The sequence below is a fragment of the Arvicanthis niloticus genome, chromosome 23 (genome assembly GCF_011762505.2).
Source record: "Arvicanthis niloticus isolate mArvNil1 chromosome 23, mArvNil1.pat.X, whole genome shotgun sequence".
Classification (NCBI taxonomy): Eukaryota; Metazoa; Chordata; class Mammalia; order Rodentia; family Muridae; genus Arvicanthis; species Arvicanthis niloticus.
The window spans coordinates 14,779,062-14,794,600 of record NC_133430.1 but is presented as its reverse complement, the minus strand read 5'-3'; positions in this window follow the sequence as shown (position 1 = coordinate 14,794,600).

The window sequence follows — 15,539 nt, the reverse complement described above, 5'->3', positions numbered from 1 at the left end:
AGAGGGCTATCGATGACTGAAGATAACTTTGGTTCGTCGTCCACAGCATCCCATTCCTCCACAATCGTGAGATTCTAGTCACGCCAGGTCAAGCACTTGATACAGATCTCTGGTTCACAATAGGAAACTGGTAAATTGTTGCCAGAATCAAAATGAGGTAATAGGAACAGAACCAATCATGACTGCTATTAAGGCATTCACAGGCAGGATTTTAAAGCACTTTGTTAAAGTATAATATAACATTATGTTTTCTTGAAAGTAATTATTTAACAATATATTTTGATTACAGTCTTCCCTTCCCCAACTCCTCCCAGAATCTTCCTACTTCCCCAACCACTCAAATCCACACTCTTTCCTTTGCTCTCTCATTAGAAAACAAACAGGCATCTTTAAAAAAATAATAAAATATAAGATAAAACAGAACAAATTAGAATAGGATAAAACAGAGAAAGAAGGAGCCAAAGAAAATATAAGAAAAACATAGAGATACAGAGACACACATATTCACACACGGAGAAATCACATTAAAAACACAAACTTAGAAATTAATATATAAACAAGAGATCTGTAAGGGAGAAAAAGAGCCCAGAAAAACCATTATGACACCAAGCAACAATAAAACAAAAACCCAACAAACAACACCCCCAATAAAACAAAAACACCTCTAAAAATATTATTGAATTCATTTTGTGTTGGTCATTTATTGCTGGGCGTCGACCCTGCCCTTAAGTGAGATTTCTATATCCAGTGAGACTCCACTGGAGAAAACTATTTTTTTTTTCCTTTTTGCCATTGGTTGTCCATTGGAGATAGATTCTGAGCTGGGATGGGGGCTTATGTCCACTTTTCCTTCTCAGTTCTGGAACCATGTCTGGCTCAGACCTATGCAGGCCCTGCCCTGGGCATGATACCATAGTCTCTGTAAGTTCATGTGTGTCAGTCCTGTTGTGACTAGAAGGCCTTGTTGCCCTGGTGTCTTCCATCCCCATTGGCTCTTACAATCACTCCTACTTCTGCAGAGTTCATCGTATTTGACACTGAGTGCTCCAAGGTCTCTCACTCTCTGCACATTTTCCTGCTTGTGGGTCTCTGTATTTGTCCCCATCTACTGTAAGAGGGGGCTTCTCTGATGATGGCTGAGCAAGGCACTGATCTGTAAGACTAGCAGGATGACATCAGGAGTCACTTTGTTTGTATCTTCACTTAGCAGAACCGTAGTAAGTCCCTTGTAAGTGGTGACAGGGTTGATTTTCCCCTAGATCCTCATCTACTCTTAGGTTCTTGGCCCCCCAAAAGTGTCAGACACGGGTTCCATCTCCTGAAGTGGGCTCTAAATCTAATCAGATGTTTGTTGGTTACTTCCATAACTTTTGTGCCTCTATTGGACCAGCTTATCTTGCAGGCAGGTCACCGCTGTAGACTGAAGGGTTTGTAGCTGGGTTGGTGTTCACCTTTCTCCTCTGGTAGTATTCAGGGTACCTTTGAGTATCATGAAGGCTAGTCAGTAGGGTTGAAGGCTCTAGGTAGGGCCTTAGCATTACTCCACGGAAGTGATCAATAACCTTGGAAATAGCCTGGGTTGTTTGAGGTCCCTTTGGCCAACAACTCAATCAGATGTGATCTATTTCTGGAACTGGAGGCTTCAGTTCATGGGGTGAGATGTATAGTTGGGGCTTTGTTTCCCCTGTTAGTTGGTGATTCCGTTTAGATTTTTGTCTTATATGTATATATTTTAAGAGGCTTCTATTGTATCAGGTTTCCATGTGACTCCTCAACTGACCCTTAGTTTTACTTGTTTCTAACTTACCCCCTCTCCCCTCTTCCTCTCCATTTGATTATCCCATTGCAGTCTCTGCCCATCACTCTCACCTCTGTCTCTCCATAACTATATATTCCATTTCCCCTCCCCTGGTGAGTCTTTTCCTCTGCTAGTCACTTACTCTATTACCTAACCTCTGTGGTACATGAATTATAGCTTGGTTATCAGAAACTAAAAGCTACCATCCATATATAAGTGAATACATACCATGTTACTGGTCAACTGGGCTCTGAACTTTACTCAGAATAATTTTTTCTAGCTCCGTTCATTGTTAAAAATACATTTAAACATAGAATATGTTACTATAATATGAGGGAAAATGTAAAACAGAATCAACTTGATCATCTTGAAAGGATAAAATTGATAACTGAGAACAAAAATGTGTATGGTGAATCTAAAACAGCAGAAGAAATGATCAATGATCTTGAAGATGGGTCTGAAGAGATGGCCCAAGAGTTAAGAGCACTTTCTATTCCTGCAAAGGACAAGAGTTTAATCCCCAGGGCCATGGGTCAGCTCATAGCAGTCTGTAACTCTAGCTCCAGGGGATTTGGTGCCCTCTTTTGGTCTCCTTGAGACTTGCACTCATGGGCACATACACACAGAGAGATATACACATAGACTTAAATAAAAAGAAATAAAACTTTTTAAAAGAAAAAAAAAGCACCAGAAGGGCCATACCAAAGTGAAAACAGCTACCTAGGTAAACAAGCAAACAAGAAAAGTGCCAAGGTGATCTTGAGGGGGAATGGGAATTGCTAACATATGTGATTGGAATACTGGTCATGAAAGGAATGGGGGCACAGAGAATAAAAAATGGTGGAAGAAATCTGTATGGGTTGGTGGAAAACGGAAAGCTTGGGATTCTGTGTGTGTTTTTTATAATAAAGACAATAAATGTGGTCAATACAAAGAAGGCAGCTCTGTCATTTCTTTCTCGCTCCATGTGATCGCCCATGATTCTACAATTAGACCACCCTCCCCGTCTCTTCACCTGACATCCTCCTTTCCAGCCACTAGCGACAACTCAGTCCCTCCGACCGCAGTCTTTCTGGATCACACACTCTGCCCATCCTTATCAATGCCTGAAGCAAACTTGGCTTTTTGCCTCCTTGTATGTCTTCCTTCCTGTCTAGAACGTCTAGACATTGTGTGGGTTCCCCAGAATGGAGCTGTGATTACACATTCTAGAGAAGAGGAGGAGGGGAGAGGAAGATGAATCAAAGAGGATGTGAAGGTGGTGGATGGAGTGGGAGGCCGGGAGAGAGATGATGGGAACCCAGAGGGTCAGACCTGTTGAGTTGTCCATGCCTGTTGACTTTTGTCAAGTCTTACAGCTGACGTGTGACAGGAGAGCAACTTGAAAAGTTCGGGGCTTCCCAAGGTTGGCTAATCAGGGTTCTCATCAGGGGCAAGTCCCTAGGCCCCTCCCAGAAGCACAGAATCAGAGTTTCCAGGGAAAGCTAGGAAAGACCTAAGAGTAGGGAGTGATGATGTCTCCCAACATGCTCACCTCCACCCCAGCATCTGTCCTTGACCCAGAAAGATCTGAGATCATCTTCAGCACTGAGGTCTCAGGTCTTGGGGTTTCAGGGCCACTTTAGAAAGCAAGGTCTATTTCTTCTACAGTTTCTAAGTCTACTCACTGTAGCACACTGAGGGAAAAAGGGCAGGTTCTCAAAGGCCTACCCAAGGGTCACCAGCATGAGCTTGTACCCAGTTCACTCTCCTCCATAGAACCTCTTCAGTAATGTAGAGAGGGGTAGAAGTTATCTAGAATCATCTGTTCTTGACTGCTGAGTCTGTTATCATCCTTGTAATCTTGGATGTGTCCACTCCAACTCTGATTCTATAAAGATGCTTTTTTTTTTTTTTTTTTTTTTTTTTTGGATTTTTGAGGCAGAGGGAGGAGTGCTAATGATGAAACTTGTAAAATTCAAATAAAGTTCACAGTTGACTTACTGGCCTAGTACCTATGTCTATTCCCAAGTACTGGGATTATAAACACAAGCTGACATGCCTGCTTCATAGCCCTAAAATGTGGCTGTAACAGCCAGTCATGGTGGCACACACCTTTAATCCCAGCAGTCGTTACGTAGAGGCAGGTGGATCTCTGTAAATTTGAAGGCAGCTTGGTCTTCCTAGCGAGTTTCAGGATAGCCAGGGCCATATAATACAGAGATTCTATCCCTAAGAATGGAAAAAGTATAATTTTAAAAGTAAATAAATGACCCACTATGCCTATGAGCTGGTGACAGCAGGTAAAGCTGTTAGCTGACAAGCTTGATGACCTATATTCAATCCCTGGGACCCATATAGTAGGAGAGAACTGGTTCCTGAAAAGTTGCCTTCTGACCTCTACATGCATTATGGCATTTGTGTGCCCAACACACACACACACACACACACACACACACACACACACACCAGAGTAAAAATAGTTAAGCATGTCTACATATTTATACATTTCTGTTTAGTATCTGTATTTCACCTTTCTTTCCTCAGAACAGGGGAGCAGATTATTACCTCAAGACTGAAACTGAACACCACTCAACCAGAAGTCTCACGTCTGATGATTGGTGGCTTCTACAGCTGAGGTGACTATCCCCACTGTGGAGCTGCCCAGTGGGAGATGCTCCCCAAAGCTTCTGGTGACCCTTTTCTTCAGTGTGGCTCTTTAGCCTTCTCAGCAGTCACCTCACCTTAACAACTGGGGACAAACCAAGGGTGAGATAAGAAAGGGTCTGGGACTCAACAGACCCCCAGGTCCCAAGGAATTCTCTCTGCTGTCTTTTCCATGTGATGGGACACAGGAGATTTCTGTTCTGAGATGAACTTTATCTCGGAGGGACCCTTATAGGATTTGTACAGGACTCTAGCAAACAAAACAACCAGCTCTCTGATGGACACTAAGACTAAGCGGGTCTTGTGAGGATATGGAATCAATGTTGGGGTCCAGGAATTGCCTCACAAAACACATGAACATCCATGTCAGTCAGACAGGGACAATTTATGAGCATAACCTCAGGACTAGTCCACCAGGGCCACAGTCTAGATTTGGCAACTGAACCATGACATTGAGTTGAGATTCTACAGGGTTTTTATACCCCAAATCCACAAACATCTATGCCAAGTTATTTTACCAATCAGAATTTAGGGGTAGGGGATTTCCTTAGGAATATGTCTTTGCTGTACATTTATCCTGCTCCCATTAAGGAGGGTATTCAACTGTTTTTTTTTTTCTTTTTTCTTGTTTTGTTTTGTTTTGTTTTGAGACAGGGTTTTTCTGTGTAGCCCTGGCTGTCCTGGAACTCACCCTGTAGACCAGGCTGGCCTCGAACTCAGAAATCTGCCTGCCTCTGCCTCCCAAGTGGGATTAAAAGTGTGTGCCACCACTGCCCTGTGAGGGTATTCAACTGTGGCAAGGGATTTGCCTTGTTTAATACTCATGTCTTAACTTGTCTGCCAGGATGTGACTTGCCTAATATTTATGTCTTAATTTACCAACCAGGATGTCAGTTACCCACATACACATCTCTTTCTGACAAGTAGGTTGTCAGTTTCCAGGGAGGTCTTGGGAACTTAAACTTTACTCGACCACTACCCAAAATGGAAGTCTTACTTCAAATAGTTTCTTATAGTGATGCAGGTATCTCACTTATGTTGGGGGTCTATCCCAGGGGCAGCTTATACCATAAAAGCTTATGCATGGGTGCAGGAATTGCTGTTGGGTGGTTGGTTCAGGTCTAAGCTTATTGTGAGCTGTGGGGCAATGGACTAAGTCAAAAACTTGGTAAGGTTGGGTAGGTTTGGAAGCCCTAGCACCTCCTACATGAGGACAGTACGTGCTTCACCCACCTCTGACCAGACTCCTGGACTGAAACACCTGACCACAGCTCTCCACATAAAGTATGTGACTAGTAGTCACATAGCACAGAACAGACTTCTTCATGCTAATGAGGTATCTAGGTGGCCCTGAGGGTTGACCCAATATGCTTCTCTTCCTGCAAAAGGTATTTAATCTCTGGTCCACCCTACAGAAGTGGTATGCAACCCCTTTTCACGATGAATAATCAATAAACTTTATGGATAAGCATGGACTGTCTCTCTCATCAAGAACCACTGTGGGGGACATAGAGGAAGCCTTTGTCTACAGAGCAGTCACCTAAGTCTCTTGCAGAAAGCCCCTCCACGTTCCTGGATAATCACACTTCTAAGATAGGCCAGAGTTCCCTTTCCCCAGCCCTAGGCTCAGTCTAGAAGGCCCGTGAGATCCTCTGTTTCCGAATCCTCTATGTGGATTCCAGTGGCATCTGATCGCCTGGGAGTTTGGGAATTTGTGACTCTTCGGCCTTAGCCTGTGCTGTTTCTCACCTGGGCTGAGGTCCCCACCTCAGGCTGTGTTTTCCCATCCCCTGAGCAGTGTATCAGTGCTTTCTGGGAACCCAGCACCCAGTGGTGGCAATGCAGCCTGGTGTTCCCCATTTCATCTGCCCTGTGGAGTTCCTACACCCCAGTGGCATACGAAACTATAGTGGGTGTCTTAGTCAGGGTTACTATTCCTGCACAAACATCATGACTAAGAAGCAAGTTGGGGACAGAAAGGCTTATTCAGCTTACACTTTCACATTGCTGTTCATCACCAAAGGAAGTCAGGACTGGAACTCAAGCAGGTCAGGAAGCAGGAGCTGTTGCAGAGGCCATGGAGAGATGTTACTTACTGGCTTGCTTCCCCTGGCCTGCTCAGCTTGCTTGCATATAGAACCCAGGACCACCAGCCCAGGGATGGCACTACCTACCATTGGCCTTCCCCACCTTGATGACTAATTGAGAAAATGCCTTATAGCTGGATCTCATGGAGGCACTTCCTCAAGGGAGGCTCCTTCCTCTGTGATAACTCCAGCTTGTGTCAAGTTGACACACAAAACCAGCCAGTACAATGGGTAACTATACAAAACAGTTCTACTGACTTCTACCAGGATTGGTTTCCAAAGTCACAGAACATAACAGAATATGTGATCAATCTTGGCATTAGAAAGTTTTCTAGTAACAGCAGAAACGTAAGAAAGTTTCCTTCTAATGGCAGTCTAGCCAAGTAATTGTTACCTAGGCCTTAACATTCCATCTAGGCCTCAACATTTTACCTAAGTCTTAACAATCAGCAAGTCACCTCATCCCCCTTTAAAACCCCTGCTGGTGGACACAAGATCCCCACCTCTCAGAGAGCACTGAGTTAATCATAGGACTTGCTGAGCACCCCAAACCAAACAGATGCCTCCCTGCCCCTGACCCCCGAGAGTTGAGCTTCATCCCATGTGACTCTGGGGCATCTCCGCCACCTTCAGCCTCTTCAAAGCCCTGGAGACACTCTTGTCTGTATAACCCATGACATCACACACCCTGGATGGGACCCTGGAGCAGAAGGAAGAATGCTAAGGAGGAAACTGGTGGTTTGCAAATACCGTTCACACTTCACTCACTGGCCTGGTGCTGATGCTTACTCCATTGCTGTGACTTGTGTGACCAGTGTTCCACGGTTATGGAATATGATGAATATAAAGGAAGCAACTGGAAACCATGCCTCAGCTCCATCACTTTCTGTAAACCCAAAGAATCCCAAAACTTAAGAACATATCCAAGGTGGTAGAGCACTTGCGTAATGCATGCGAGGCACTGGGCTCAAGCCCTAGAACTTCCAGAGATTAAATACAAAAGCAAAAGTTAACCAAATGAAGCCAAATAGTTGGGCACATAAATGAGAAAAATGCTTCTGCCTTGGCTCTAGGCCCAGGCCCAGGCCCAGGGTTCACCTTTGACCTCCAGAACTAAGAGTCTCCTGCTGTTCCTCTCAGCTCACAGAAGTAGTTAGCATGTTGCCTATACATAACCCTCCTGTTGGAGCAGACTCTTCCAGATATCAAATCTTTAAATGGAGAAGGGCTACAGTCAGGACAGGCTACCACTGTCCTTCACAAACTAGCCAGGCCTGCTGTTCTTTCAGACATGTCCTTGAGACGTCTCAAACACCTACCTCGGCCAGAAATACACACAAACAGTGTCTCTTAGTCTAGTATGGTGACCCCAGCTGACCTCAACAAAACATGCCTCCCCTCTTCATTCTCCTCAAGGGATCGTTATACGAACTGGGTCTGCTTTCCCTGGTCAGACTGAAGCTCTTTGTCCTTCACTCTCCACCAGCCCATATTTCCTGCCGGCCTGAAGACGTTTCCACTCTGCACCTCTGGTTCAAACCTCACCCCTCTCCCAATCTAAATCCTAACAGATTCTGCCCTCAGACCATAAGACAAAGTCCTATGGATCTCTGTTATTTCTTTAAGGAGGAGGGCTCAGCCTAGGGCCATCAAGCTATAAAGTTCCCGAGAGCTTTCCCAGGCTAGACCGACAGCCCTGACTCATTGGGGTGGAATTTGATCTGGCCTCACTCTGTTGTCATTCTGGAACTTGCCTGGCATAAATGAAGGGGTTCTCTGCAGATTTCTGTCCCCTTTCCTTTGGCTATCAGACTGCTGAAGCAGTGGATCCCGAGACATTGCAGCTCTCCAAGAGAGAAGGAAAAGGCTGAAGCCTGGAGCCAGCTGGGGGAGGGGCTTATCTCCAAGCAAAGCGATTTGACAGTTCTGAAAACCTGTCAGAAGACCACCTCAGAGGACAGACTAGAACCCAGACAATGAGGAGTCAGTGATGGTCAGGGCCACACCTTTACCAGAACTGCTTAGTTATACATAGGTCTCTTGCCCAGAGTCTCCTGTCGAGACTCCAAAGATGGACTTGGGAGAGTTCTTAGACCTCTTTGTCACTCTTCCCAATATGGCCATACTGAATAAATCTCTTTTCCTCCCTTCTGCTTTTCATCGTCGTTTATTGAATTGGCAGACTGAGAATAGGTAGCCCAGCCTAATGTCTTACCCAGATCACCTAGGTTCATAAACTGCCTCATGGTTTTAGAAGAAATTTGGAAACAGATTGGTAAAGGAGAACAGGTTAGTTCCAGTTTGGCTGGATCAGGGAGAGAGATTCCCCCTTTATCTCGGCCCCTCAGAAGGTGAGTTATGGCTTTGTAGAAGACAATGAATCAAAAACAAGGATGTTAATTCAGTTGAGCATTGAAGTGTAAACCCCACCCCACCCCCAGCCCCCACCCTGGCTGGCACTATCAGCTCAGCCTTTCTCTGGGGTGCCTGGAGAAGTTGCGATTCCTTGCACTGCAGTCAGCTGTTTTAGCGTGTTAACCCTCCAGAGGGGGTACCACAGGTCTCTTGTCCTCCCAGGCCCACGCTTACACTGTCTTTGTTCAAATAATTACTTTCTGCCTGTGGTAAGCTGATATTGTTTTTTATGTAAGATTATGTTTTTCTCTTTAAGTTGTTTTATTCAGTTCTTTTAAGTTTCATTACATTCATTGTAGGGGAGTGATCGGGGGTTCATCACTGCATGCACACGCAAGTCAGGGAGAAGTATTGATGGCTTATAGCTGTTGTATGTAATATTAAAAAAAAAAAAATCAATCCACGCTATCGCCGGCTACTCTCCTGCCGCAGCGGTCTCCCCGGCCCATTCCTGCGGTTCACTTGTTGCTGAACTGCTGTTTTCTCAGTCATCCAACCCTGTAGCCAGCCGTCACAAATCCCCGTAAACTAGTAAAATCAAAACTCCAGAGGCTTGTAAATTATCAGTCAGATTTATATCAGTAAATTCTCAACCCACAAAACACCCACACAATGAACTCAGAGCCAATTGCTATTGATACAAGCTGCCGACCTAGATTGAGATAAACACAAGCTACACTCCTAGATTGGACAAATTGCCCTACATTACTTTATTGTTCTTATATGATATTCATAGCTACCTGTGGCCATTTCAAGCCATATGGATCTGGTTCATTCTCTTCCTCCATCTGTCTGTCTGTCTGTCTGTCCCCTGTCCTGTCTCTCTCTGAAACTCTCAGCCCTGCCTTCCTTTTTCATTGCCCAATCACAGACTCTAGCCTTATATTTCACCTGCCACACATAGCCATCTGTAACTCGAACTCAAGGGGATCCAGTGCCTCTGGCTCCACGGACACCTGTACTCAGGTGCACAACCCTCCGTGGGCACCTGTACTGAGGTGCACACACCATCCACGGGCACCTGTCCTCAGTGCCCTGAACACACCCACCACTGCCACCTGTACTCACATGCTCATACCCACACGAGACACATATAATTCTAAAAAGTAATAAAAATAAATATTTTTAAAGTACTTGATACCTGTTCAAGATTAGGGATTATTAGGGATTGTTGGGGGTTGGGGGAGATATCAGAAGAGTTCTAAGGCTCTAGACAGACAGACAGACAGACAGACAGACAGACAGACAGACAGCATGTCTGGGGATCTGAGGAGTGACAGAATTCAGGCCTGAGCACCAGAGACAGACAATATGGCAGAGGGCAGGGCTCTGAAGAGAAGACTTAGGGCCCATGTGACAGAAGTGGGGTCTCTTCTTTCTTTCTGAAAACAGGGAGGATTCACAGCATAAAACCTGCAGCCTGGTTCTCTGATTGCCAGGTTGGAGGAAGGGAGGGGGTGGGGAACAGGAAATGTGGTCACCAATAGTCATTGATGTACCCCTCCTCCCTAAGTGAGAAACCCTGGCTCAGGGAAGTCTGTTAGCTAGAGATTCATAAACAGAGTCTCCCTGAGGCACCTGTGGGTGTCTGTGAAACAGGAGGAGATGCTCGGGGACTGTCACCTGAGCAGTAGCTGGATTCTGACATCACATTCTCACAGTCAGGGGACAGCTTGTGACAGTTCATTCTTCTTCCTTCTACGATGTGGGTCCTGGGGATTGAACACAGGATCATCAGATGGCAACTGTCTTTACCTGCATAGCCAGCTTGTCAGTCCCAATTTTAATTTTAATATTAACTATTTTTAAAAAGATGGAACTTGACCAAATAATACAGTTAGTTAGGTTTAGACTGCTCTGAATGCTATGAGGAGGCAAAAAAAAAAAAAAAAAAAAATCCGTCAAATTCCAAATCTTGTTCTTTTTCCTAGGTTGATGACATGTGGTCCATAGCATGGCTCCTATTACCTCTGCAATGAGAGGAAGCAACCTTCACTCTTTGGGGTGCTGGGTTTCTGAGCTGTGGTGTTATAACACCTCTACCAGGTTAGATATCAGATATTCTTCATTTGAGGTGGGCTCGTGGATATAAAACTCCCTTAACACAAAAGACAGGTGGCTCCACCATAATTGTGCCCAGAGGTCAGAGATGAATGAAAGTCGGGAAACTGCATGTGAGTGGAATGCAGACTTCCTGAAGAACAAACAAAAGCTGCCTGGGCTTTGCACCCCTGTTGTAAAAGATGACAACCATTGTGGTGACCAGCAGGACTGGGAGCTCTCTCCTTGGACCTGAGTAGGACATTAGAAGATGCAGAGGAGGAAGGCCATGTGGAAATCTCCTTCCAGGCTATGCTTGGCCGGGTTCCCTCACTTCCGTTTACACCATGTCTGGTACTCTGTCTTGGTTCATAATAGATGGTCAGTTGGTGGCCGGCCCGCTCAGTGCCTTTATGTCTGGAAGAATGGCTGTTTTGTCAGAGTGGAGGTGGGAGGTTGTCTTTTGATGCCAACCTGTAGCTGCATCATATGACGAGCGGGAGCCGAGGCTTAAGCCACACAGGGAAGTGTCTGTAAAAATTAGGGCAGAACACTGGGACTTCCCACTGGTGGCCCTCCCTGCCAACACATCGGCCTGCCACTCCTGGTGCATCCCACAGAAATGACCTCAGCAGGGGCAGGTGGAGCTATGGGCTAGGCTGGCACTGACAAAGAGCTGGATTCCTGGCCTGGCCCCTGCGTGTTCCTGAAGGGATGCTCAAAGGCTGTGCACACGGCTTCCCACACCGCATAGAAAGCCTGCTGGATCACACCAAAGGGGCATTTCTTGCTGGGATTCTGATGTCAGGCATGTACATTCTAAGGACTTATGTCCAGGTGAGCAATGCGCAGGCATCCACCTGTGTCACCAGCACCCAGGTCCAGCAGTGCAACAGACTTTGCAGCCATCATTTAGCTGTTTAGGTAGTGAACATCCTCTGCTCCTAGGGCTGGCTCATGACCCCTCTCCCACCACCACACCCATATAACACCAACACTTTCAGCTGGCCACTCTTGTCTGCTCTGTTAAATGGCTTCTTTATTAAATACCTTGTTTATTTTATGCCTCTCCAAACAGACTAAAGCCTCCATGAGGTGTAGATTTTGTTAGCTGTTGTAACTCAAGTTGCTAAGACAATCTATGACACATAGTGGACAGATGGATGGACCAAAGAGTGGGAGGATGATGGGTCGGTGGATGGATGGGCAGATGCATGTGTGGGAAAATACATGTAGTGTACGGATGAATTAGTCAATAAGTTGGGCAGGCGAATAGATAGATAGATAGGTCAGTAGAATGAACAGGTTTGTGGGTGCATAGTGGGTGAGTGGATTGACAGGTCAAAGAATGGACAGGTCATTGAGATGAACAGGTAGATGGGAAAGGTACATAGATAGATGGATAGGCAGGCAGACGGACAGACAGACAGACTACTGGCTGGCTTTGTGTGTCAACTTGACACAAGCTGACATTATCACAGAGAAAGGAGCCTCCCTTGAGGAAATGCTTCTGTGAGATCCAGCTGTAAGGCATTTTCTTAATTAATGACCAAGGGCGGGACCCTTTGTGGGTGATGCCATCCCTGGGCTGGTAGTCCTGGGTTCTATAAGAAAGCAAGCTGAGCAAGCCAGGGGAAGCAAGCCAGTAAGTAACATCCCTCCATGGCCTCTACATCAGCTCCTGCTTCCTGACCTGCTTGAGTTCCAGTCCTGACTTCCTTTGGTGATGAACAGCAGTGTGGAAGTTTAAGCTGAATAAACTCCTCCCGAACTGGCTTCTTAGTTATGATGTTCTGTGCAGGAATGGAAACCCTGACTAAGACAGACAGACAGATGGACAGACAGACAGACAGGTGTGTAGATGGACAAGTGAATGGACAGATCAGTGAAGTGAATAGGTAGATGGAAAGATACATAGATAGATGCGTAGATACATAGATAGATACATAGATACATGGATAGATACATAGATACACAGACACATAGATACACAGATAGATATATAGATACACAGACACATAGATACACAGATAGATACATAGATACACAGACACAAAGATACACAGATAGATACATAGATAGATACATAGTTGGATAGGTGTGTAGATGGACCAGTGAATGGATGGATGAATAGAGGATGGATACATGGATGTGTCAGTGGGGTAGACAGAGGTTGGTGTATAGGATGATGAATGGGTGGGTCAGAACACGGATGACTGGGTAGATGAACGGATAGGAAAATGAGTGGGTAGATGGCTTAGTGAGCAATTGCACAGAGAGGATGCTCACGGGACTTCTATCTGACCCTAGCTTTGTCATTTTCTAGCTGTGTATCTCGGGTGGGTTATGTTGGTCCCTTAAGCTTGAGTTTCTTTCTATCAGTAACACAGAATGGTTTCCCCATGGAGGTTGATGAGTTTGAGGAATTATGAGCACACCCATGCAGTGTAGGCTTCAAAGCAGTGACTAAGAGGTGCCAGTCACATCAAAGTCAAACCTGTGGAGTGGTTTGCTCGCTCGCTCATTCACAAGGTCAGCCAGTCCACAACCAGGTGGGCTGGGAAACCTTTGAGAGGGAGGAGCTGGCTTTTCCTGGAAAGGTGAGTGAAGCTCGGCAAGGCAGTGATGGCAGTGAGCCACCTCCAGGCAGGGTGGGATGGCCTGAGTACACACGGAGGTGGATCTGCAGATGCTGTGAGGCAGTAGGCAGGCTGTTTCCCAGGAGACAGACCTGCCATGCCAGTAGGCCTTCCCACCAGAAAACAGGGGGGACTGGGTGATGCCCAGCTGTCTGCAAATGAGTGGCTGTGTGGAATTCTCTTCTCAACACCATATACTGAGCACACACCCTTTGTTGTGTGTACTAGTTTGGGCACTTGGAGGCAAGACTGTATAGTGATCTGCTAGAGGGTCACCTCCCAGTCACAAGTTTGCTAGGATTGTTCTCCTCTTCGGAAAACAAGACCCCGCCCACTCTCCAGCCTCGTTGCCTTATTTTATTGCTCTAGCCACTAGAATGGCATTTTAGTTCCTCGTTTGTGCTGCTGACCACAGGGCCTTTGCACATACTGTTCTTGATACTTGAGTGGCTCCCTCATCTCCTACCCTAGCTTCTTTTTTGGAAAAAAAAATTCAAACATATAATTTTTATAGTGAAGATTGAACATGTGGTTGTGAAGGTCAGGAACCATACTGGAAAATATTTAAGATAAGCAACCGTCATTTTTAAAAGTTAGACCTTACGTCTAATTTCTATTTGGAAGACAAATTGGTATTTTGTCTCTTATTAACTATCCTGGGAAAATATTGTACTTTTAACTTCTTTTATTTTATGTTTAGAATAGTATTCTTGTACCCATGGCCTCACACAACTGGGAAAACACTATCTAATTGAGGACTATAATTGGAATTAGTGGTTACAGCTATGTTGGTTTCCTAACGTACACCCCTGGGAAGCTATTCTGGGGTCCCGAAATAGGATCCGACTTTCCTGTCATGCGCTCTCATGTACCCCAGGAAGCCTTTTTCATGGTCAATGGAGACTGTAGACATGAGCTTAATGTGAGCGGGTTCAGGATATGAGTGTGTTTAGTTCCCCCAACGACTGGACAGTAACTCCGTGGGGCCAGGAGCTGGGTCTATGTGCCTCAGCCGCCAGCCCATGGTGTGCATCTCTGAGAGACCTGTGTAACAGTGACAGATTGCAGCTCACGTGGAAGGTGGGGGGACACTCAGACCCTCCAGCCACCGATGAGCTTGGAAGTGAGCCATTTCCAGGGAGAAAGGCTGCCTGAGTGATACTGAGGAAGAGGACAGAAGCCTGTGAAGAGGTCAGAAGATGCTGGGCATCGGAGGGCGAGTAGGAAGTCATCAGGAGGAGGAGGGCATTCCCTCGGGGCTGTGGAAGGGTGGATATTTAGCATTGATATCCTCAGGCAGCCGCTGGCCATCTCGGGCTGGAGGAGATGACAGAAGAGGGCAAGCCAGGTCTCACAGTAGAATCCCACCGAACTCTTGAAGTCTACCTGGTCTCTGGAAGCATCTACGTCCCTCAGTACAAGCATTGGCCCTGGCTCCAGCCAGGCCACGCAGCGGGGTTTGGTGGCTTACATGGCTGTGCCTCATTCACGACACCACGACTTGTAAAACCGTGCTGTAGTAAATTACTCAGCCTCCTGTCCACTGGTTTCTCCCCGACTCCGACTCCCACTCCCACCCAGAGGAGCAGCTTACTCTGAAACTTTCTGCTCACTCAGTCATTCCCAGACCTCTCCACAGGCCTGGCCTCCGAGGATCCTCACCTGACATGGGTAGGATGGGGGGAGAAGCGCTTGCTGTCTTCTCATTGGCTGGAGAAGAGATGCATGACAACTGGAGAGCTTCCTACCACAAACTCCAATACTGCTGTCCACAGCTTACTCTAACACCACCGGAAGCCACCTCACCTCTCTAACCCTCATTTCCTCCACAAGGTTTGCTCGTTCTGGATGCTCATTGGGCTTTAGTGACCAGAACACGAAGGGCGCGGTGTTAGGAGAACAGCTAGGCAACGT